Source organism: Aptenodytes patagonicus, chromosome 3, assembly GCF_965638725.1.
Source record: "Aptenodytes patagonicus chromosome 3, bAptPat1.pri.cur, whole genome shotgun sequence".
Classification (NCBI taxonomy): Eukaryota; Metazoa; Chordata; class Aves; order Sphenisciformes; family Spheniscidae; genus Aptenodytes; species Aptenodytes patagonicus.
Genome location: NC_134951.1, coordinates 21,809,783 through 21,835,187, shown reverse-complemented (window position 1 = coordinate 21,835,187; position 25,405 = coordinate 21,809,783). Strand labels below are relative to the sequence as shown.

Sequence of the window (25,405 nt, the reverse complement as noted above, 5' to 3'; positions counted from 1 at the left end):
TTGTTTCTCTTAGTAAGTAAGAGAACCTGTGCAGGCATCTTACCACTGCTCGAACAGACAACTTTTTCTTTGTGTGAAGATAGTTTAACTTGACCCGCGTAAACTCTGGGTGTTTCCTAGCAAGACCCAGAATGGACTTTGTGTGTGCACGTGCTGAAAAACCACAAGCATTATTCTGTAGCGTCAACTCCAAGGCCAAGGAGTTTGTTTTTGTGGATTTTTTCATCAGTCAAACTATGCTGCATAACCAAGACACTGCAGAAATACCATTCTGAATTCATAACAACTTGTCTTAGACACACCAAGAGCACTATAAAGATACAAAGAAAATAAAAAGCTCTGCACTCAACCTTATTATTTTCTATGACATAACAGTTTTATCTCTTCCTAAATATGCACATACCCAAAAAACAATCCTGAATATTTATGCATGGGACATGACAACCACGACGTATGCAAAGTTGTTATAAACATAGTTTCATATTTAAACATGGCCCTTTTCCTCTTCAGTCAACAGAGGAATTGCTAGCATCTCTGAAAATGTTACTAAAACAAATCGCCAGTGCTTATTTAGAAGCTGGACTGGCATAAGCTACTCAGAAATTCAGAAAATTAAGACATTTGATTTAACAACTAATTCTGAGGAAGGAGATAAGATATAAAGGGATGAGCCACTGACTCACAGTACCACAAGAGGCCTGGGGAACCCCTTTCAAGGGTATTCCTTACGCGAGAGAATGCCCTGCTGCAGCACTGGAAGGAATGCCAGAGCATCTACTCCAAGAGAAAAAACAAGCAGTTTATCCTCATAACAAACCTTGGATATCTTCTCTTTCCACATTTTGGCTATTTTATTTGAATCGAGGAACTGTTCAGGAAGTGACAAAGATGGACTAGGTTAAATGCTGTAACATGGTACTTATTCACACCACATTAGGCAGAGGAACACTAAAATTAGGCATAAAATTTTATTCCCTTGGTAATATCCTCTGGTATTGGCTAGAGACAGGAGGAGAAAAGGGAATTTCCCTTGGAAAAATAAAGCAAGCTATTGATATGTAATACAAATATTATGGCATTACATCTTTCAAGTAAGTATCACCATTTCTGTCGGCAGGGGGGGAGGTGAAACATCACCAGAGAGAATGGAAAAAATTAGCCATTCAGTGAGCAGCCTAAAGACTCTTTTGAATGGTTACTACGTTCTCCCTTACATTCTGTCTGTAAACAATCTTATTAATTACAAAAACATGAGAAAGTGAGGAGATGTTTTCTTTTGATTTTACTGGAGCCGCATGAAAAATATACTTGGCCTACCACTCCATAAAAAGATATTACAGGCCTGACCCAAAGCTCATTGCTGTCTTTCCTTTGGGGTCAGGAGCAGGCTCATGCAAAGTAGGAACAAAACAGCAGCCTTCTTAAAACCTATCATGGAAATAATTTTTTTAAAATTGCTGCTTTGCACTCATTCTTTTCATGGACAGCACTTGCCGGATTCAGACTGAAACAGCTGAAGTTATGCCAAGTGAACATACATCCGTAGTATACCATGCCCTTTTTAATCAACTTCATGATTAAAAAATGCCATGCTGACATAAGGTATGAGAGATGGAGACTTTTAATACTTCACAAAATAGACCCCGGTGCTGGTTTGGTTGAAAATCTGTGATCTTACAGATGTTTATGAGTTTGCCTGGTGCAGAGCTATAATCAATTTGGTTACGATGGACCCTCAAGATACATAAAATCTATCCCGAGGAAAACTGGTTTCTGAAACCAACTGCCCAGATCCATTAGGCTGGTGGGAGTTTCAGCAAACCAAAGGGTCTACTGGCAGACGCAACATTGATTTCTTAATGTTTACAACCTACCAGACAGTTCTATACCAGACCTGATTTGATGGATCTCTATGGGGCACCCTGCAGCCTTGGTTATTTCCACAACCAAGTTGGCTAGTTTTGTTACTTGGTGACTGTGTTCCACATCTGCAGCTTCAGTGCAAACATATTGAACTAGTATATACACTGCAAATCTGATCGGAGATCAGATTTTAAATCCAATCTACTAATGATGTTTACTGTTTTCCTGACTAAAAGTATGATCCCTTTTAAGGGATCAAAAATCCTATTGTGGTTTTTGTCTGTCTGTCTCCACATACTACTCCCCCTCCCAACACAAGACGTTCCCCCTTCATTTCAGTTTCATTAAATTTTGCTGCTTTTTCCTCTATGGCTAAAATAGGCAGCGTGGTTCTAATCAAAGCAAAATACTGTGAAGGATTCTAAAGAGATAATCTTTGTCAACAGCCTACAAAAGCTTTCATTTGTGCTCCTTGTGACTTTTTAATCTAGGATATGTGGAGAAGATGATGCTATTTGGTCTGCACCCGTTTTCATTCCACAGAAATCTGGCTGCACTTCAGTTTAAAACATCATTGATAATCTTATTAGGATTTCTCATCACTCCTATTATGAGAAAGAAAAGGTCAGTAAGTAATCTACGGCCATAAAGTTTTCTTGTACTATACTATCAAGAACTTCACATCTTTATTGAAAGTTGATCAACATGATGCAAACATTTATCAAGTTCAGGCAAATTCATATTAAATTCAGTATTTCTATAAGGATATTCAGTGTTGTATACGTATTTAATATCAAAGTACTTTTCCACCACTGAATCTCTCAACAAAACAATGACTGTGCTCCGAGTTGATCAAGAAATAGGTTCTAACACAGAGAACTTTGTTTTCTAAATGTGCTTGTGCAATGCACTTAAGAGAAATGCACATGCTGATTTCCCGTGGAAATGCTGATGGATGGGAATTATATTTTCATTCTTTTGGAGTCCACATAAAAGCCTGACTGGTGCAGAAGAAGAGTTTTCAAAACAGTACCTTTTTTGCCATTCATATGGCAAAGTTTCTATGCCTAGCTAATAAATTGCCGCATATGTGTATGCACGTATGTGTATGTGATCAAAATACTCCTTTGCATATCTTATTCACCTCCTCAACACAAAAATTAAACAAAATAGAAGAGAACAGAAAAAAAAGAGACTCAGAAATGGTCCTTAACAAATCTGGAGAAATAATACACCTCTGAATACAATGAAGTAGCTCCTCTTCTTTCTTAATTGTCTTTGTCTCCAAACACACAGTTGCTCAATTCTATAATATGTAAGATACAAGACTGTAGAGTAAAACAACAAAGTCATACTATGAACTAAGAACTACTACGATAAAATTGATGCCCTTTTTGAAAATGTGGGCATATAACTAGGTATTTGAATCTAAAACAAAGAAACCACTGCAAATGTTTAGTATTTAACTATTGCTCTTGTTGGTTAAAATAAGGGGGGGGGGGGAGAACATTCACTCTCCAGAAAGTTCAGGCTGTAAAAATCATACAAAATTTAATCTACTGTTACATTAGTTTAAAATGTACCAAATTCTGCATTTATTCATTGTAATAATTTACTCTTCTCTTTGTTCCACTTGATAAATCAATGTAGTTTTTTAAAAAATACAATCATTACTTTTTTCCCCAGTGAAAAATCCTGTTTTATTGCATACAGTCTTACATCACTCTATATTTCTAATGTTAGGAGTGTTATGTTGCCATTCAATTGTTTTTAAATGTGTCATATTGCGAACAAGTATAAACATCTATATTCACCAGACTACACCACCAAGTTTAACCTTATCATTCCAAACTTGAAGAACCTTGATAAACCATCAGGAGTACCTGCAAACTGCCTGCTAAGGGTTAACAGTTTGTTCCAACATTTTGTTTGTTTGTTTGCAGTGACATGACAGACTTTTATTTGTTTGGTAATTTTAAAAAATAAACTATCACACAAAACTGAAGTGTCAATTAAGAAAAAAAAAAAAAGGAGAGAGGTAAAAACTAAATATCGTCTGGAACTGCATGCTGTTGTTCTCCAAAACAACATAATTAAAGGTAACAAAACCCCCACATCTCTCAAATTAAAGCAAATCATTCATTAAACTGTTCTACAACAGTCACAAGAACTATGTAAAGACTATTAAAGAATAATAATTTCTACTTAACCTCAACCTTAACTGCAGTTTCAAAATTAGGTCAGTTAAAACGAAAATCACCATTTTTAAGGAGATTAAGAATCATTAAAATTGGACAAAAATATCCCTAAATGACTACACGAAAAAAAGCAAATGTAACTAAATGTTAAAGCCCCCCATATTTTATACACAGCATCAGAATTATATAAGAAATGCCTATCAATGGATGCTCTGTTCGAGAAGTGGGATTCCAGTCTGACTCAGTGTTATTATCTGGCAAAAAACCATGTAATTCAAAGATAGCTTGTTTATTTTCTTCTTTTGTTTTCTCTTTTCAGTAAAGAAGCCTTTATAAGGACACATATATAACGGAGATATTTGGAGCTGAGAGAATCACTAGTAATTTGTCAATCAATAACTTCAGGTTTTAGCATTACTAGTGAGTTTGTGTTAAATAAGCATTTTTCTTCCTTTCAGCCAAGAAAATGCATACCACACCAATCAAAACTAATCACATCTGGGCTTTCATTGAACAGTAGTTGCTAATTTTACAGGTCTGCCCACATTGTTCTAGAAAATAGGGAGCAGAAATCTGACATTTCCAGCAGTCGTTATTAAAACAACAACCACTGAGAGCTCGATCCCGTTTTCACTGGAAGCAATGTCAAACTCCCCGCTGACTTCAGGGAGAGCAGGATCGGGCCCTGAGCTGCCCAGCCTCCTCCAGCTCTACGCACAGGAGGATGTGTTGAGGAGCTGGGGTGGGAGACGAGGAGAAGTACAAACCCCAGCTATTCTTTTGTTAACTGCCCAAAGAGTTGAACTTTCCATCACTTCGTGAACAACAGCAAAAGTGCCCTGCAAACAACAACGGTGATAAAAGGACATATTTACCTTGAGGGAACAGCAAAGGGAAAGTCGTAGAATTGCAAAACAAAGTAGTCCAAATGAATTATCTATGCATGCAGTCCAAACGCACACCTTCAAGTAGGCCACGGTCTGTCAAGCAGTCGTCTCGGCACCAGCCACCCTGCCTTCCATCTTACGAGATTCACCCAGAAAACTGACAAACCTGCTCCACGACAACAAAACTCTCCTAATGCTTTTGAACGCCCACCATTTGTTCTCCATTCATCCAATCAACTTTCCACTGCACATCTTCTCCTGCGACTGAGGCTCAGAGGCAGGATCCCTTCTCATCTGTATGCTAATTATTTTGCCACATGGACAAAAGTAATAATGCTTTCAGACAGGAAACCAACGGGCCTGAAGTCGAAGGCAGAAATTAGTAAGTTGCCACCACCGAACGCTGAGAAGATGGGCATGCGTGCAGCTCTGTGGCTGACGGATCAGCTGTAACCTCCATTTAAGAGCAGCAGAGAGGCGACGGGCTGGAGGAAGCCTAGGCAGCGTAGCATGCATCAAGCCCAAGTTCCCTTAGAGACCACATTACCGCAGCAGAACAGCATCCGTAGCAGATTGCCGACTTACCCCGCCTCAGCCCGCATCCTTTAAGCAGCGCGACGCACATCCATTTTCCCGGCCCCGCCGCGCGGGTGCAGCTGCCCGCCGCGGCCGCGCACGCCCAGCCCCCGCCGGCGCGGCAGGAGGCGGGCAGGGCCGGGGCCGCGCTCGGCGCCCTCCCCGGCACCCCGGGCCGGGCTCCCCGGCGGCGTGGGGCGCCGCGGCGGCGCTGTATTCCACCGAATAGAGGGGAAAGCAGAAACGCCGCAGCCGCCGAGGAGGGGAGACCGCTAAAAATACTCCCCTGCCGCTGCTGCTAGCGTAAAATGGTGTCTCCGTTATGGAACACCCCCCCCCCCCAAAAAAAAAAAAAAAGGGAGGAAAAAACCCACAATAATTATGCCACTAAATGTATCTTTAAAAGAAAATGATGATTGAAAACCATCATTGTTTTGCCTCGGGGTACCACTCCAGGGTTTATGGAGTTAATTCAGCTGGATTGCTGAAGCCTCGCTTATTTTACCTGCTCACACCATCGTCTCCCCTTTGAAACAAAAGAAATGAACTATTTCCAGAGGAAAAGATTAGCAGCTTTCCACCATTAGCAACTTGCGCGGCTCAACGTTATGTGATCAACAACCCAAACATAAACAAGGGCTCGCACGCAAAAAGGGCCAGATTTGCATATGCCCCTTAACAGCGTTTTCCCCAGCAATTTGACGTGGATTTTGTGGCTCTTGCTGCCTCCGCTTAGCCAGGGACCGCGTTACTAAACGTGTCACACAGACAATAACTGGGAAGAGGCACCTCACCGCCCCGCAACGCTGCCGCAGAGGCTTTCCGCCGCCGTGCGCCCGCCCCCGGGCAGCCTCCCTGCGGGGCTCGCCCCCGGGCAGCCGGATGCCCCTGCGACGGGAGCTGCTTGCCAGCGGGGAGTCACTTCGTTTAAACCCGACCCCGAAATGTCATTTCGGTAGCAGCGTGACAGGCTGTGATCTTTACGCGGAGGCGGCAGCACCCCCCTGCATTGGCACGGCTCCGCACGCCCCCGCGGACTCAGCCCTGCCGTGCCCCGGCCCCTGCCCCGGGCACCGCCGCGCCTCCCGCCGGCTCCCCGGCGCTGCCCCGCAGAAGCCCGCCCTCAGCGTCCATTCCCGCAGGCAGGCTGCCTTTCGTATGGGAAGGACCCTGGCTGGCGCACGCATATAGCCTGTATGCTCTCCCCATACACACACGCGCGCGCCTGCCGGTTTCGTTGCCCTCCTTATTGCCATTGTGCTGCTGCACCCCCCTCCTCTCCGCATCCCTCCCTCCCTCCCTCTCTCCCTCCCTCCCTCCCTCCCTCCCTCCCCGCCGCGGCTCGCCCTGCGCGATGATGCTCGCTGCGGGCAGCCCCGCCGGCTGGCAGGGCACCGCGGGCAGACCCTGCTGGCCGCGACTGAGGCGGGGGAGACTGACCCAAAAGTCACAAGGAACACCCTCCTCCAGCCCTGGGAGGTAATCTCTCCCGAGCCCGAGCCCGCTGCCTGACGTGTGGAGACCAGACATGTCGGTTTCTGTAGAGGTTACCATTCCCTTCCCATCTAGCCTTGCCAGGAATCACACTGCGGTCTGAAGTGAGGGCGAGTCTCCTCCGCAACCCGAGCCATCACAGCAGCTCCACAGCCGCACTCCGACGGCAGGAGAGGGGCTTTTGGGGGGAAGTTTGTCACAGGGATTCAGAGGAGAGCCAGCCTGCTGGGGAAGGGACTAACAATAGCAGAGCCCTCACGACTTCCACGCTTTTGGTGGAAAACGCAGTGTTTCCCTCAGAACGCAAAAAAAGGACTTACGTGTCTCTTCCCCCGCCCCCCATCTCCACCTCGCTCGTGGTTTGGGTGGTGGTTTTTTTCCCCCCCTTAATTTTTCTCTGTCATCTCTGATTCCATCTCCCCGCACTCGCAGGGCTCCCCCGAGGCCGAGGCGCGCAGCCCTCGGGAGCGGCGCCGCGGCCGAGCCGCAGGTGCGGGCGGGGAGCGCGGAGGGCGCCGCGCAGGGCGGGGGGGGGGGGGGGGAGGGGGCGCGGGGGGAGCGAGTCTGCGGGGAGGAGAGCCTCCTCGTAGCGGGGAAGGAGAGCTACCATGTTTGTGTCGTAGCGAGGGCATGTCAGGTTGGGTTTTTTCCACCCAAATCAATGTAGCCTGAGAAGCACGCGCACACCCGGTGATGAAGGGGCCCCTTTGTAAGTGTCTAGGGGTATCTACACCCCTGCAGATGGATCCCATCGTTTTCTAACGTAAGGTTTACATGTAGAATCTTTGGGTAACTGTATTCGCGTTTCAAAAATCAAGGCTTGTCTTTTCCCCCTGCTAAAGCTAACCTCCTTATGTTAGATCCTGGCTAGCCTTAGTAAGATAGTGAAGGCGACTATGTGGTACACATATCACGGCAGGTGTTTTCAAACTTTTTGAAGGCGATTTAGCTCGGAAAAAAACTCATCATCTTGTCCAGCCTTCGGGATGACACAAAGAAATGGCCCGGTGCTTCTCCCACTGAAGACAAAAACAAAACCTGCTTTAATCGGGGCAGAATGTATATAAATCCTGTACTGGTGAGAGTTAAGGGGAGCGGGGGGGGGACTGCATAAATTAGAAACACTTACAAAAAGACCAGTGTGAAAAAAAAATTGGGAGACTGGTGATTCATTGGCCTAATTATCCTCCATAAGACGTTAGGGTATGGGTTTAATGTTGTGGGTTGGGTTCTCCCTCCCCCAGCCTGTGTCTCGTCAACGCGCATTATCCATGGGGAAAAGGAGATGCAGGTCATGTTTAAGCAGCGTTAATGAGAGCACAGTATTTTTCCTGAAGGTTAAGTTAGCCAGGTTAGCAAATTTCAGGTAAAGTATGCTTGAAAACCTCCCATTCCTTTTACTTTCTCGCTGGTAGCAGTTTCTAACGAGACTTGAAACGTGAGACAAACACAGAAAGCAGAATTGGAGCATCAGACGAACCCACTACTGTCAATAAGGGAGTACAATTTCAGCTTGACAGGAGTATTACAAGAATATACCCGCTAACGAGCAGCCTTAATTGGCCTGCATATTGTGGCTGTCACTGTTAAAACCTGTTCCTATACAGTCCTATTTTATACATCCTTTAAACGTATAGTCCTCTAAAGCAGTTAGGGAGACAATACTTTACTCACTGGGCTTTTGATTTTGAGTGGGAAAGAAATGGGAAGAAAAGGAAATGAAAAGAAAATAGGAAACCCTATTAAGGAAATGGCATCAGTGACTGAAAAAACTACGTGAAAGTCAAACGTATAGTAAAAAAAGCAACAGACTTTTTTCGGTTTCAGTGCACTTTGTCAGTTTTGAACATAAATTATTGTTTATCCATAGATGGCAATGGCTGCAGAAGTTTCACTGACATTTACTATACCCAAATCTTTTAAAATGTAGTGTGTTCTTTAACAGATCCCACCTTCTCCTCAGCAGGTCATTTTGTCTTAAAAGTATTTTTAATTTAGTGATTTGCCGGAGTTCACTGCTCGTCCTGGCAAATCCTTCACACAATAGAGTTTAACGTGTGGCTTCAGTTTCCAGTACAGGGTCATGCTCATAAAGAATACAAACGAAAGAGAAGATATTTTTAAAAAAAAAAAAAAAGTTACTGCGCATGTGCAGCTGGCAGTTATTAAATGCTAACAATGTAACTTCTAGACAATAAAAGTCAAAACACCAAATAGGGCAGAGCAGATCATGTCCTAATGCTATGTAAAGTGCCTTACTTTAAAGAAGTTATTCCTGGTCTGATTTTAAACCGCCTAACCTGCAAACTTGACTATAAAATACTGCTGCAGCTGAAGACTGCAAAAGTCATTTATATGTACAATGAAACCTTAAAAAGATCTTCCAGATCAAGTTTCAATCAATAAAATGCTTCCTATTGTCAAACTCCGGAAAACGGGGATTTGCAGTGCAGAGGCAGGAAAGACCCTAGGCACAACAGTGCTGGTGAGGGCAAACGTAATTTTGAGGTGGTGAGCTGGGGACGTGGTTTATTCGCACGAGAAGGAAGACAAATGAGAGCGTTCAGCTCCACAAAGCACTCTTTTACTGGGAAGAAAAAGTCTGGCTAAGTATGGCAACACCTGTAATGTCCCTCACGTTCTGAGAGTTAGACTGCACGGCTGCAGGGAAGTACTCTTTAAACTGCACTGCCCCGTGGCTCCCCCCGAGAAACCGAAACGCACGCGAAGACGGCTTTTAAAAGGAAGGAAGAAGTGTTTGAACGCAGAGACCTGATGCTTTACCACAGCCGCCTTCACGCCGCCTAATTAGAAGGCGTAAAGCCTCTCCTGCCTTCTACCTCCAGGAGCGGCAGAGTCATTGGGGCGACGAAAGCGAGTCGCGTCCCCGTGGCCGGTGAGCGGGAGGGAGGCCGGCGGGGCGAGCGGCAGCGGCTGCCGGCGGGGCGGGCGGCAGCGGCTGCCGGCGGCGGACAGCTCCCGGTGCTGAAAGGCGCGGGCCGGCCCCGCGGGCGCGGCGCCTCACCCCGCCGCCGCTGGGAAAGCGCCGCCGCGCCGAGCGGGGCGGCGAGCGCCCGGGCTGAATAGCGCTGCCTGCAGAACAATGGCAGCCAGCTCCAAATCCTGCTATAATCACGTTAATGAGATTAATCAGCGAATTAGCAGCAGTCAGATGTCAGGGTGGCAAGGAGGAATCCGACCCAGCTCGGTAATTAACTTTTGGGGGGCAGGGGAAGGGAGCCGGCTGTGCTACCTGCTAGGCTTTTCCCGAAGTTTACCGGGTTTTTCTCACGCGCCTTTGGAAGATGCTGGCAGTCCAAGTGGAGGGGGGAGGAGGGGATAAGACGGAGACCTCAACCTTTGCGTGCTGTAAGACAGCCTGCTAATACGCGGTATCCCGTTACTGCCAGCTGAAGTCCATTGAGGAAACGAGTGCCGTTTCAGACAACCCACCCCGACGGCCGGAGCTGCACCTGCGGAGCTCTGAGTCTGAAACTAGTTCTGCGACCTAACTTCCAACGCAAATTCCAATGGCCATGATAAACATGGGCCGATGCCAACGGAGCATTGAATCTTGCTCCTTCTCAAAAATCGACAGGAAAGATACTCTTTCTGAAATCAGAGGGGTAGGAGAAAAGAGTACCCTTCGAGCAACTGGCAACAATAGATTATCGCAAGTTAATGCTAGATCTGTGGCAGAGTGTTTTCTAAAACAAATGAAGAGGAATTTTAATCAAGTAATTTAGAGTAAGTTACTTAATGTAGACAAGTCAGAGATCTGGTCTCTAGCTGACCTCAATAAAAGTGAAACTTCTCTCCATCTGAAATTCAGTGCCCACAGCCATTTCTCCGTTGCAAGTACGAAATATAAAGAGAGATTCCCCGTAGATTATAAATGAAATCCAAATGTATTTATTTGCAAGAGAGTACTGCATATCTCCTTTCTGCCTTTAGAAGGAGTATCGTCAACCATGCAAAGCATTTATCATACTTTTATGCACACGCTACTTCTGCAGAAAACAAATAAACGTTTAAAAAAATCTCCCCTTTGCCTAGATAAGGCCGTGCACGTTGTTCAGCACTCAGAAGAAAATGGCATGCTTCTGTTCCATTAAGTTTAATCTGTGTTAGTGGCAAATGAAAGAAGCAAACCTGTGTAACGTCTTCCATAAGAGACTAACTCGTTTCTTTTATACTAATATAAGCCGTTTTCTTTTATACTCTTCAGTTACTTTTTAGCACTAAATTAATAAGATTAACAAATTTGCACTCAATGTACATGGACTACAGTCATACTTATCTGAACTATTTTAAAATTGAAGTACAGACTATGACGTTTTCAGGAGTTAACTGAATTAACCATCCCTTATTTGCAAAGCTTTTTCTCTTTAAAGAAAAACTATTATAGATACGAAACATTTAAGATAGTGTTCTTTCAAAACACTACTCTTACAGGAGTGTTCCCCTTTAAAGTACAGATCCACTGTTTTCAAACGTCGTTTTAGTGTAAAAACACAGTATCTTATAATCTTTTATTTAATTGTACTCGGCTGTCAGGAGACTTGAGCTTTCCAATCTGTGAAGTTTTTGCCTCGGGTTCTCCATATCAAACAAGTACCGTCCAACATGCAGCAAGTTTATATAAACAACAACATGCTTAATGCATGCAACATTATGCGTTCATATAGTAAACACACACTTTAGGATTTTTTATCAGCTATTCTACAGCCCAATATAATTTCGGCTGCACAGCAGTATTGCCAGAAGAACTTGAAAAGACCAAACAATGGACATTTAGGTACAAGCTACAGAACGACTGCAAAAATCACAACAATCTTTCCAGTTAGCTACAAGAATCAACCCCCACCCTGCACAAAACACAGCCCACACCTGCACCGTTAACCATTTACAAGTTAAACATAAGCAAGACATTTCAGCATGGTTAAGAAACACCCTGGCTTACTACAACTTTGAAAGGATGAGGAGTAAGAAGCATACCACAGAGACCCAGAAAAGGCTGCTTTTTTCTTCATTGAACACTGAAAAGATACCCCATGTTCCAGGGAATTAAAAAAAAAAAAAAATTAAAATACACCCACCAACACTGAGTAAAAAAATCAGGGGGGCTTCAAGAAGACTGCAGGGAAAAAGCTCTCACTCTCTTTAGTGTGCAGAAGCTTAGGGGGAAAAAATGTCGCCCTGGCAGGAATGACAAATGCAGTAGGATAGGCTAGCAGGCCTGAGGGATCTGTTTTACTTCCACATACATCCTCTAATGCACGCACTCCCACTCATCCTCTCGAGATGCCTTTTTTTTTTTTCCTCCACTTTTTTTTTCCACCAGCTCCAAATCCCCGGCATATGACCTTCTGTTAAATAGATAAAAAAAAATTTGCTTATCAGTCATGCAAATGAGGCTGAATTCATTTTCCACAACAGATGGCCTCATAGATAATGATGATGGAAGAGAGAAAATTGAATGTCTCTCACAAGGTGGTCATGGCAACCGAGAGCAGAATAATATCAATAATAAGCTCACTGCATAATAAGGTTGTCAATCCCACAAATCAAAGTCTCTAGCTAAATCAGGTATCCCACCCCCAGCTAGTTATCAGGTAAATAGAGAAATAGAGAGCGTCCTTTTTCTTTTTAAACGAGGAGCTGTGAAAAGAAATGGTAGCTCCTGCGATTCCAGGGTACAACGGGAAAGAAGGAGCAGAAGAGATTCTGCTCCGCTAATTGTGTTTTATTTAATGATTCGGGGAGGGGGGGTGTTGGGTTTTTCCTCCCTTTTTTTTTTTTTTTACTTATTTCCACAGAGGTTTTATTTGTTGGAGGGGGGTGCTGGTTTGTTTTTAATAGCGAGGCTGGTATTTTGAACTCGATCTGCTGCCGAAGCCTTGCCTGCCCTCCCTGCGCCTGATGTGGAGTGCTGCATTGATGCAATAGCAGCTCGCCTCAGGCTTCCACCTTGGCTCCCAGGGGGCCATCCCGCAAAATGAATCAGCAGCCATCCTGAGCAGACTGATTAAAATGAAAATGGCAAGGCACATGTCTGGGCGGAACTAGAGCTGAGCTGCGCTGCCTGTCTGGCAAGCATGCTCAATATAGCTTTTGCTAATAATGGCTTACCGCCTTTCAGTTTTTTAAAGGTATTACCGTCGCCCCTTCCCCCACCCCCTAAACAGATAACGGTACTGGGGGGTTTCCCCCCCCTTCGTTGGATACTGCTCACAGCTAGAGTTTGCCAGACTGACATGCAGTGATTGTGAAAAGACACACTCGCTTTGCAGGGATTTTCTTCGCAGATGTGCTGAAATACCAAGACAACATGCAGCTATAAATTATTCCCAGATATTAGCTGGGAAAGAAACCTCAGAGGAAGAGGAAAGCTCAGTCACTACCACAAACATAATTTCCCCCCCCGTTTTTACACCTCAGCTTGCAATGGCACCTTGTGCATTATGCATCACGAGAAAATGACTGCCAGTAAACGCAGAGCAACTTCCTGGAGCTCTCTATGCACCGTGCCCGACAGACTCCGAGCTGTGTTTCTACACCCCCCACCCCCACCCCCCAGGCAGATAAGTGCATGCATAGAGAAAGAGCCATTTAAAGCGCGCATCTCCTGTAGTCCTTCGATGAAACAGAAACATTTTGCGGGCAGCTTCGGTGTGCAAAAACAGCATCGAGAAAACATCGATCCGTGCATGCACGGGATCTGAAACCTGGGCAGACTGTTGTTTCACGAGGTGTGGGGATTGCTCTGCCTGGGGATTTTTGCTGGTGGGGCTGGTGGGGTTTTTTAAGCAAGCAGCACAGTGGCATATCTCTGGAAACCGGCATGTATGTGCTGTACATATGCACATACGCCCCGATGTGCCTCCGGTTAATTCCCGTTTTTAAGCCGCTGGGATTATTCCCCCCCCGCCTTTTTCTCCCCCCCCCCCGCCCTGCACTCTAGCCCTGTTACTGCAGTGTGAACCAGAAATCAATAGGGCTGCTCTAATGGAGGTTCCAGCTGCAGCTGGCTGTGCAGGCACACGCACTCGCGCGCACACACACTCGCACACACACACGCGCACACGCACAGACACTGACGTCTGCGCAGCTTTCTCAGCCGATTGGGCACCACATCGGATGTTCTGTGGAGCAAAGAATAGGAATCATTTACAGCCTGCTAAAAAAAAATGGTACCTTGCATTTCCCCGTCTCCGCGAGCGCCAGGCTGGGCTCGCCGTAGCGGCTGGCTGCAGCGCCCGGGCGAGAGCGCCGCGCGGGGTGCCTGCAGTCGCCGCGGGGCACCGGACGGCACCCCGAGATCTCCGCAGGAGCTGCCGGGGCACAGAACCCCGCGGTTCGCATGGGATGTTTTTATAAGGTTACCAGTTCATATCGTGAAAGATAAGAATGCGAGCATAGGAAAACAGACACGAAAAATCAAAGCGGTTTAATTGATAGATTAGTAGAGCTCTTGTGCCCTTTGATGTGTTTGCAAGTATTTCTGAGCCCTGAAGAGAATTTTAATGAAAGCTTTATTTTTAAGGGCTTCGTTAGAAATTATGCACTGAACATTTAATATTTCGATGTAAGTTGCTCGCTTGCTTCCCTTTCCTTCAATAGAAAAATATTTAATTTGTTGAAGATTAGCTTCAAGTTTGATTTCCTATAGTCTTTAAGTATTTTATATATCTCTATTCATGTGTAAAGCTACTCCTTGTTACTAAAACATGTTTGGGTTTTTCCCCAACAACAAAATAAACAATAAACCCCAGGCCCTGTTGGTTACCTGATGTGGTAGCTGTTTATCTCTGAAACAAGAACAACCGTGTTGGTGAATGTATAAAAAAATTCTAATTCTCTACTCCCAAGATAAGGTATTCCTGGGAACTGCAGCACTGCAGAACGCCTCCCCCACCACCCTGTCAATGTATTTCAACTTCAGTGTATTGACAGCAACTGCCCCAGCCCAAGTCTGGCTCCAGTGAAGCATTTATATTCCTTCCACTCAGCCCTGTGGATCTTTGCAGGGCTCAGGATGCCAACCCAGGACCCGCTCTGGAGAAATAAAGTCTGGGAAAATGAATGAATCATAAAGCCATATTGCACAACAGAGTCACATCCCAGCCTGTCTTCTACAGTTCGTTCTTATGCAAGCTTTAAAAAAAATGTGGTTTAAACCCTAAAAATGATGGCATGTGGCAGGCTACTAAGTAATGGGCTGTAGGGAACCTTAGAACAAAAGGGGCCAGGAACCACAGAAGTCCACCTCCCCTCAGTGTTAGCATTTGCACCATCACAGTGCCCCCTCCCCAAATATTTATCTAATCTCTGCTTTAATTATTTATACTAGTTGCTTTTTTCTGCTGTCCTTGGCAGTTTGGAGTACAAATTAACTGTTCTCTGTTTCTCTGTGTGGAGACATTCTGCCTAGGGTTTTTTTCCCTTCCTCCTGCCCAATCCTTATTAAGTTTTAACCCCTTTTCTACTGGACTGATGCTGTGCGAGTACTGTAATTGCTGTCCATTTAAAATGTCTGTGCTTTCAAGAGCTACCAGGTATATTCCCCAGCCTAGCAGAAGACTGTTTACCAGACTGGTAAACATAGCATCATAGGCAAAAGTTAAAGCATATGGTGCAACTATTATCCTGCAATATGAAATTAGAGTCTGAACCCTAACCTATATGCTAAAATGTGTTTCTTTTGTATTTTTTTAGGAAACAAGCAGATTTCCATGTAATGAAGCTACTAGGGTGCTGCTGCTTGGCTCATGCTGTATTTATTAATATCAGTGAAAATGAACAGTGGCAATTGCCCAGGGATAGAAAGCCCTTACAGTGCCACTAATCCTTACATTCCTTAATCTTCCCTATCTTTTCCTAACACTGGCATTTAGCATGCCCAGAAACACCAGCCCAGGGCGTTATGATAGCCACTAAGCCTGAGCATTTACTGAGTATATGTGCATTGGGTAACTACTTTTTCAATCTGAAGTTGAGCAACCCTCTGGTAACTAATGGCTGGCTCCTACAAAATCTCCAGTTGGGAAGGGGCACCATGGGCTGGTTGGCTAAGTTCCTTGCAAGGATTAACCAGAAAAGCTGGTGCTAACAAAGTGTTTAGCAGATACTGGCCATTCCAGTAGCTCAGTTCCCACCTCCACATCCATGAGAGTATCTGAAAAACAGTCCTTCCCAGTCCATAAAGGTCTTGCCAATTTACTGATAATCTCTGATATTTTCCCAACTTAGTGACTTCTGTTAAAGCAGCAGGTTAGTATTGATCATGCCATATTCAGTAAGGGGATGTAAAGATCACGTTGATGAGACTCAGAAGAACATCTTACAAATACTGCTCCAGCACAGCACAGGGACATGGTGGAAAGTACACCTTAATAAGAGTAAGTGGGCTTCACGCAGACAACTCAGACAAAACATAATACACGTAAGGCTCAGAGGAAAAGAAATTATTTTATTTCAAGCAGACCTTGTCTTGGTCATAAGGTTGTACACAAAATATTGCTCACACTGTACCCAAACTAGTAATATATGTGCAAGTGGGGCATAAATATTCTTCAGTATCTGTAAAGTGGTGGTGCACTACTTTGTTCTTGCAGCTATAAAGTTTTTATACTGAAACTGCTAGTGTCTGGTCCCCATGAACCACTGAGCAAAAAAAAGGTGTATATCAGCGCATCCATATGTGCAGAAATCCCCTAGAATATTGAATAACTGCTTGCTGTTAGCCCCCAGGCATCTCTTTTCCTTAAAAACACTGTCCAAACGGTCAAAAGCTACTACAAATGGGGAAAGAAATCACAGGGATCAAACACCCAGTCCCAGACAAAATGCTGGTGGCTCCATATAAACACTTAGCCTGAGCATTCTCCATCTGGAGCCATACATATGAGGGAACCATTTTACTGTCTAGAATGATACGAACACTTAGCATTATTTTGGAAAGTACCCAAAATAGCAGGTATCTCAAGGATGACAGCTTCAGAATATTCACACTGCAGCTTTCATGTGAATATGTAAGCAGTACTTCTGATATTTAGCAAAGGACTCTGACTAAATAGTATTTTCATCAGTGATGCTGGCCTCAGGTGCTCAAAATTACTGATCATGTCCTCAAAGCATTTCCATGCAGACACGTAGAGTTGCAAGCAAATTCTGCCCATGTTTCAGGCTGGCCGAATGCAAACTGTGTCTGGTCTGGAAGCCAGTCAGACACCGTCAAGTTAATAAAGGCCTGACAGCTAGATGAATCGGTTGAGCTACATGATGACTATGTGCACTCAGGATAGACATAGTTCTAGTCCCGTTAGATACGGAAACTACAAAATAATACATTTGAGTCAGCTGAAGGAAAAAAACCCACCTTATTATGGAAATAGGATAAAAATTGCAGGAAAGAGTTCTGAGCAGTAACATGCCTTCATTTTTTCCCATTGACTTCCCATTGGAAGGAGGAGCAGGCCCACAGAGATGTTAAAAAATAGGAGATTTCAGCAAAAAACCCCAATAAAAACAATTAAGGAAATGGAGGGAACAGATTATGGGAAAATATTAAAAACTGAACTCGTAGAATGGAAATACAAACCGAAAGCAGAATAGCTACCTCAAGGATGATGGAAGGTCCAAAACTGCAAAAAGAGAAAGTTAAAGTTACCCAAAAGGGATACCTCATACACATATATGAGAAGTCAGGGTAAGTTAAAATTGTCATAGTTGAATTCCAGGGGAGGGGAATGACAAGGAGGCATTGAATATTGTGATAATGTTCTTAGGAGAATAGTGCAAGGAAGTAAAAGTCATTTACAACTGGACCAAACAAAGCACTGGAAATTATACTATAGGGAACAAACCTAAAATGGCAGGGGAGGGGTTTAAACAATGTAATAGGCCTTTTCAGCTTCTAATTTTCATGATTCCTAGTTATTATTAGTTGCTATCCCTATTTAAGTGATAGTCACCACTGTAAACACTTTTGACTAAATAAGAACCCATAAAGGGAATTAGAAATCTCAAATGGAGGAAAAAAAAGAGATAAACAAAACTCCTTATAGAATGTTCAGAATTTTTCCAGCTTAAAAGTGAAAATAAAAAAGAAAATAAATATACATAAACTTAGCAGAAAGTAATTTTCTTCATTATTTTTCAAGATTAACAAGTCTAAGGCTTTTGCAGTTCTTGAAAAGACTACAGTCCAAGGTGTGTGTTAAATACAGGGGAGACCATTTCACAGGCACGTACAAAACAGACGTGCAGTTTTAATTTGAAAAATGTGTTATGTGCTTGTCAGACCTGCATGCTTTGCTTTTCCCAATGTTGACTTGGGTGTAGAAACATGCTTAAATTCTTTGCTGAATCAGGACCTAAACTCCTATTGCTACTAATACTTCAGCATCAGGATTCTATGCTGATGAAAAGTCCTGCTGTCTACTCATATATATATATTTTAATTATTTGCATTACTGCAGCAGTTCAAAGCTTAATCAAAGACTTGATAGGCACACAGGCAAAAAATGTGATGTGAAGTTCGAAACATCTTAAAGAAGATGACCAGTTAAATAAAGGATAGCTAAAGAAAAGTTTGTGACAGAATTCATAGACTCAACATTGAGATTAGAACATATTTCATTGCTTCTACTATACTTTCCACAGTTGTTTATAACATGTTTTTTCCATGACATGACTTAGGAGAACAGACCTCCTGCAATAAGTATGTTTTCTAAGGGGATGTGAAGAAATTAAGGGAGAAATAGCAGACTAGAACAGGATGGGGCATAAACCAGGCATCACAGCAAAAAGGTTGCAGAGGAACAGTATAGAGCAGAAAAAAGGCAATGAATTGTTTGTAAGAGCTGCAGCTGAAAGCAGGATTCACTTCAAGGTTAAGACATATACATGGAGGTGGTTAAAACCCCATTATAGTCAGTGGAGATCTAGTCAAGACAGTCAACATTGCTTGAAGGAAATTAAGGTGGTCAGATAGGATGTGTCTACTTCAGAGAGAGATGAATAGCTCCCCAGGCTCCATCACGCGTGTTTCTCCAATCTCATTTTGCTGTAAGAGGAACTAAGATGCCAAGTATGTGTTCAGGACACCTAAATTAGGAGAAAGATTCAGCTACAGAGCCAGACAACTACATGTAGATGTTTTAATCTCACCATGAATATTACTTTTTCAAGGTGATTCACTTTTCTAAACAGAGGCATCTATTGCTATCTGACACACCCCAGCTTCCAGCTGCTGCTTCAGAGGGCACAGGTTTCCCCATAGGTCTTCCTGGAAACTTCCGCCAGCCCTGTGCAATTATCTGACAAAGATGCCATTTTGAGACTGAATTAGGGTGCAGCCCCTAATGACTCTTTGCTAGGTATTTTTATACTTCTTAATAAGGAATAAAAAAACAAAAGCTGAAAAGTTCTGCCATGTTTTGCATTTTTCTTTCGCTTTGTTTCTTTCTTCCCTATCTGAAATATCAATGGTTTTCTGCTTTCAGCAGAAAAATGACCATATCGCCAGGCACATTTTCATTAAAAAACCTGCTTAGTTCATACACTACTTTTCTTTTAAAACATTTACTGTTTAGTTACTAAGCTTAGATAAGTCTCAAAACTATTTAATATTGCAAAAAATATTCAGAGGAAAAATATTCAGGAAACTTTAGTCAGGACAAAATATAACTCCATTACATTTATAAGCATAAGAACTATTTGATCCAGGACAATCAACACTTTAATACATGATTAGGCAAACCTAAAACAGGACAGGTACTGATCATTCCCCCGGCGTATTCTCCAAGGCCCAGCAGCTTGTGTTGTATGGATGTCCTAAGCCAAAGTTTGCATTCACACTATTGTGCTCAACACCTCAGTTGATATTCTTCCATAAGTCTGAACAACTTCTGTTTGAACCAATGCATTTTTTTCCTATCATATGCTTTTAATGCCAAAGAATTGTACATGTGATTGTGTAGTGAAATATATTCACTACGTCTGTCACAATGGTTTTTTGCTTCTTTTATACCTGATGTCTGATAATTTCATTGGGAATCTTCCCCTTCATTTACTGCATGGCCAATCATTCCTAAGCCCATTCTCCACACCCTTCATGCTTTCATAGATCATCACTCACATATATCCCCTTCCAATATTATCTCTATGCCAAGCAGAGTAGTTCTGGCTGTGAAAGTTGTTGCACAGAAGCTAAGGCGAGCTAAGACACTCACTGTTTGTTAAGAAAATTTGTCTCTTTAGCAATGGCTAGCATTTTGATCATGCATAGAATTGTCAGATTAGAGTAGCTAAATGCCTTATTCCAAGTGAAACCATAGTGGGCTTCAGAAACTAGTTAGGACTGGAAGGGTCTGGTCCAGATGGCATGAGCCAAATATATTTAAGAAACCCTCTGTCTTCCCTCCTTATCCTCCCAACAAGCAACTGCAACCATATTTTTTAAAAAAAGAAGCTACACTAGGAAGAAGTGGTGCTCACCCTCACATGGCAACTTATTAACAAGGATATTTGCCCAGGGATTAAGAGGGCTAAGGTGCCCTTCTAAGCTTCGAATGTCAGAGAGCAAGACTCTAAATCCCAGGCCTCCAAACAGAGGTGCTGGTGAGTTTTAAGAACCACCAGGAATAAGTGGTGCTTTAAAATAGTCAGTCTGCCTCACTCATAATTGGGCACCAAAAGCTCTTTGTACTCAGGTTGTATGAAGCCATGTATGGAAACTCCAAGCAGAACTGTGAGAACGGATGCATTCTGGGACACCCAAAAGTTACCTGGTGCTGATTCCAAAACTACTAACCATCAGAGACAAAATTTAGCTATATTATTTGTTGTTGCTGTTAAGAAGTTTGCTTATGCACACATATTTGAAAAAAGAAACCACAAACCTGAAATATGTTAATAACTCCACAAGAAGCATTATAAAGAGGTTGACATAGAAAGCAGGCATGCAAGTGGCATCAGTGACAATCTGTCACTTGATCCACCTTCTAATCCACATCTTTACCAGTCCTGTTCCCACCTCCTGCTCCTTCCTTTGGTATCAGTTTGTCAGCCATTGTGCTGAACCTGGATAGCAGGCTGACTATAATCTCAGGTTTTTAATGAATTGCTTCACAAGAAGTAAACAGACATACAGTTTCCCTCCCCTCCCCTCTCCTTCTTTCTCATGAAGATGAATGCAAGGTCCTGCACCTGGGAAGAAATAACTCCGTGCAACAGTACAGACTGAGGGCTGACAGAAGAAGTTTGGCAGAAAAGGACTTGGGGTCTTGGTGGACAGCAAGTTGAGCATGAGTCAGCAGCATGCCCTTGAGGCAATGAGGGTTATCTGCATACTGGGCTGTACTAGATAGAACATAACCAGCAGGATGATGGAATGATTATTCCCTTCTAATTGGGATGTCTGAGAATATATCTGGAGCGGTCCAGTTTTGGGGTCCCCACTGCAAGAAACACATGAATAAACTGGAGCAAGTCCAGAGTAGGGTTGCCGACTTACTTACAGAGCTGGAGCACATAACATGTGGGCAGAGGCTGCGAGAAGTGTGTGTACTCAGCCTGGAGGAGAGAAGGCTAAGGAGGCATTCAGCTGCTGTCTTCAACAATATTATTGGTAGTTATGTAGAAGACAGAATCAGACTCTTCTCAGAGGTGCAAAAATAGCATGAGAGGCAATGGTCACAAGTTGCAACAAGGGAAGTTCCTATTGACTGTAAGGAAAACATTCTTCATCATGGGATCAGTCAGCCCTGGAAGATTTCCCAAAAAGATTGTGGGATTTCCAGCTTTGGAGATATTCAAAAGTTGATTGTGCAAGCCCTGAGCATGTTGCTCTAACTCTGAAGCTAGGCCAACTTTGAGCAGGGGGTGGAACCAGACAACCTCCAGAGATCCCTTCCAACCTAAATTGTTCGGTGATTCTAATCACATATTTAAAATGAAAGTACAAGGGCATTTTCAAAGTTAAGGTTCAATTTCCAGTTCAAAAGTCTTCGTGTTAAGTTTCAGAAAGATGTACAACCATTTCTAACTATAATGCACTTGCTAGATTACAGGCTAGTAGTAATAATGCGTGTGTTATGAAAAAAAAAAAGCAGGGTGTCTGTGCAATCCCAAACTAAGCTTATAGAGTATAGTCAGAAAAAAGAAGGCATGGGTCTGCTGTAACTTGACCAAGTTCTTATATATGTACACACTATATAGCACATATCTGAACTCACGTGTTTGTACTCAGAATACCCCAAATGATAACTTGTTTACAAAACCTGAATTATCACAAGAATATATTGCTTATGCAATTTATAAATGATGACATTATTAAATGCAGTGAAAAGTAATTTTCATAGTCAAGATTCATAGGCAACATAGATCTGTAAAGCAAAGCATATTGTCTGAAATGAATCAGGGATAAAATCTGTGAACTTTAAAGGAAAAAATGATCTTCAGCATCAAAAGTGAAAGACAAGCTTAACGGAAGTAAGAAAACAAACGTGAAATAAATAGATAACATTTTTGAAGAAATAATGAACATTGTGCTCTGGGGTAAGGATAAAGATTCCAATACATGCATGCAATCCAATGCAAAAGCTTTTAGATAAAATGAGAAGTATTTTCAAATTGTTTCTGTGGTTGAAATGGCAGCATTTGAAAAACAGAAGAAAAATACAGTGCGTATCACATTTGTATAAGGCATTATTAATTCTACTGGTTGAACTCCCTCTTTTAACCCACCCTCACTGTGATAGGGCCATTTATTCTTCACTGACTACCTTGCAAAAACAAGGACCAGAGGAGGGAAGAAAATAGCTGTTTTCTTCAAACATTGAAAATAAATTGTTTTTAGCCAGATCTATGCAACACATAAATACAATTTCAGCCCAAACATGAGTAGTGATAGTGTCAAGAAACTCTGTGTTTACCCCTAGAATTAAATAGAAGCAGAATGTAATGGAGGAAAGATCCAACTCCCTAAATATTCATACACTAATTCTTGAATTCATTTAATATTTTCTATTGGCAATATAATATTATGGGAGAAAGACATCCAAGTCTGATGTTATTTTTCCTTATGAACAGAAAGTCCCAATTCCTGGAGGAATAGTTGCTTTTCTCTCATCTAAACACAATTTACCATTATTTTTCAAACTGTCACAGAAAGGGACTAAAGAAATTCTACTAAGACACCTATAGGTGACCTTTAGGTAATTCATTCAAAGACCAGCTGCTAAAAAAGCAGTATGATTCTAGCAAAATAAATGGTAAATTTGCAGTGGCAGAGGATCAGACTGGTTTCTGTTCTTTGGATGTTATCCTTATATTTTCTGAAAAGTGTTAATGATAATTGAACAGAGACTGACAGCACCATAAGAATTGGTGCTCATTGTATTTCAGTACATATCAGATCAAAACTCTTAGCAGGTAAAAAATAGTCTTACTTTTTACAGAATTGAAGTTTATCATGTAGATAACCATTTATATAGGTAGGCCCTAAGAATTTTGGTAGTCAATCAGAGTTGGGTACCTAATACCCTGGGATTTTGAAGTGTATAAATAATTCACATATATAACTCTTAAGAAAAAAATAAAACTGTACTGTCAAAAGAGGAAACTCTGTCGTGGATATCAGTGAGACTACACCTGTTGCAGAAATCCTGAGATCATGGAAAAAGCTGGATTTTTAAATGCAGCGCACACAAAAAAACCCTAAAGTTGTCTTGTGATGCACATATGTGGCATGACCTTCATAAAGTTCAAAGTCCTGATTTGATCCATCATGATTTTCAATGCAAAATATTAGCAAAAAATTCTACCTACCAATGGGAGAATAGTCAGACCACCTAAAATTAGACTGATACTTTAAAACAGTATCAAGTAGATTGTTTAGGCAGAAGTGATTTGGGAAAATGAACTATATTTTTATTTAGAAAAAGTAGAATTAGCCAGAGTCTTGTGAAGAAAAGAAGTTTCTCCAATTTAATGAAGAGGACTTAAAGTTTTAAGAAATATTCTACTTTTAATTATGGTTAATTATGGTTTAATTGGTTAAGAAAAACATTCTAACTTATGAAGTTAAATTAATTGAACTTAAAATTGGTGCAGATTTTAGTTAGAGAAGGCCCATTATTAAAGAGTGGGTAGATTAAGAGAAAAAGCATTTGATCAAAACTGATCATGCTACCATAGGCAAATGAGTTACCAGCCATCAGTGGTATTACAGTAATTTGCCATGTGCTCTCTTCCAACTGTATCTAATTAGCATTTTATTTCAATATTCACAGTAAGTTATTATGACATAGCTTAAGTGAAGTGAATACATTTTACACCGCAACAGCAAACTAAAAATACACACACAGTAGATTATAGCTCAGCTGAGGTCCTGAAGCTCATTACTTTATGGTAACCTAACCATTTTCAACATGCTTAATGTTAACATGAGCCTGGTATGTCTGTCTTCCTCAGCATGTCCTCTTTCTCTCCTCTTCCTCCTCCCTCCTTAGACAGAATTTCAGGATTAGGAAGAAGAAAGAGGAGAGAAATCACAGACCGGCCATATGACCAGGATTTCCAGACGCCCAGGGTAAGTGGGATCTGGACATGCCTTGTGGAGTTGATCTGTGCAATTGCTAACCATCTGCGTAGTGTGTGCGTGCTAGATCAGATGTGCGCATATGTAGCAAGTTCAGTGTATGGCACACAGCCCGTATTTCCCTCTGAGATTCCCTGGATGTGTGCCCATCCCTTAATTCTGTATACCTCAAACAACTCCTTCCATTCTCCTTTCTAGTGGCATACAGAAAGTTAAGAAAGTTGTCCTATAAAATAAAAAGCCCGGTAAGAGAACGGCAGCAGTCAAACACTTTTTAAACTTCATCAAGAACACCGTTGACAGTATTAGCTGCAAATTATTTATTGCAAACAGCAGCAACCTACTATACACATACAACGGTACAACCAGCTGAGAACAAACACGATACACTTCATCACAATGAGCATTTACATAACACAGTGCAGGCACTCAGTATTATGTCACTAATGTGACTCTTTCTGTAGTCCCTTGAGTGCCTCTGGCTTTGCAGAGTACATCCAGCTAAATAGCACTTGTATGGCCCTAGGACATATGCCGTCTGGCCTCCTGCAGCCACTGCTCAATTGAATATAATGGAGTCATGCTAAATGACAGAGCCCTCAGCATGGTAGGCAGAGGGGGCAGACACAAGCACAAAGAATTAATCAAGCAAGCCAACTCTAAACTGTACAAATTCTGTCAAGCAAATATCTATAATATATTCTGTCACTGAGACTGTCAAAATGGGCTAAATCCTCAGCTCAAGTGAAAATAGTTTAGATATTCTAAATTACACCAAT

At 42.5% G+C, this 25,405-nt stretch overlaps 1 protein-coding gene across 13 annotated transcripts in view; it reads right to left on the bottom strand.

Moving 5' to 3' along the window:
• The window catches only part of MYT1L (myelin transcription factor 1 like), a 311,977-nt gene extending 304,994 nt beyond the window's left edge, over positions 1–6,983 (bottom strand). For 12 of the 13 annotated variants that reach the window (XM_076332840.1, XM_076332843.1, XM_076332852.1 and 9 more), the window contains exon 1: positions 6,965–6,983. The gene's annotated coding sequence lies outside the window, so the exon portion shown is untranslated. Of the gene's footprint in view, positions 1–5,533; positions 5,601–6,964 lie in introns of those variants that run through there. The other variant, XM_076332841.1, reaches the window with a different exon arrangement.
• Positions 6,984–25,405: the final 18,422 nt, after the last annotated feature.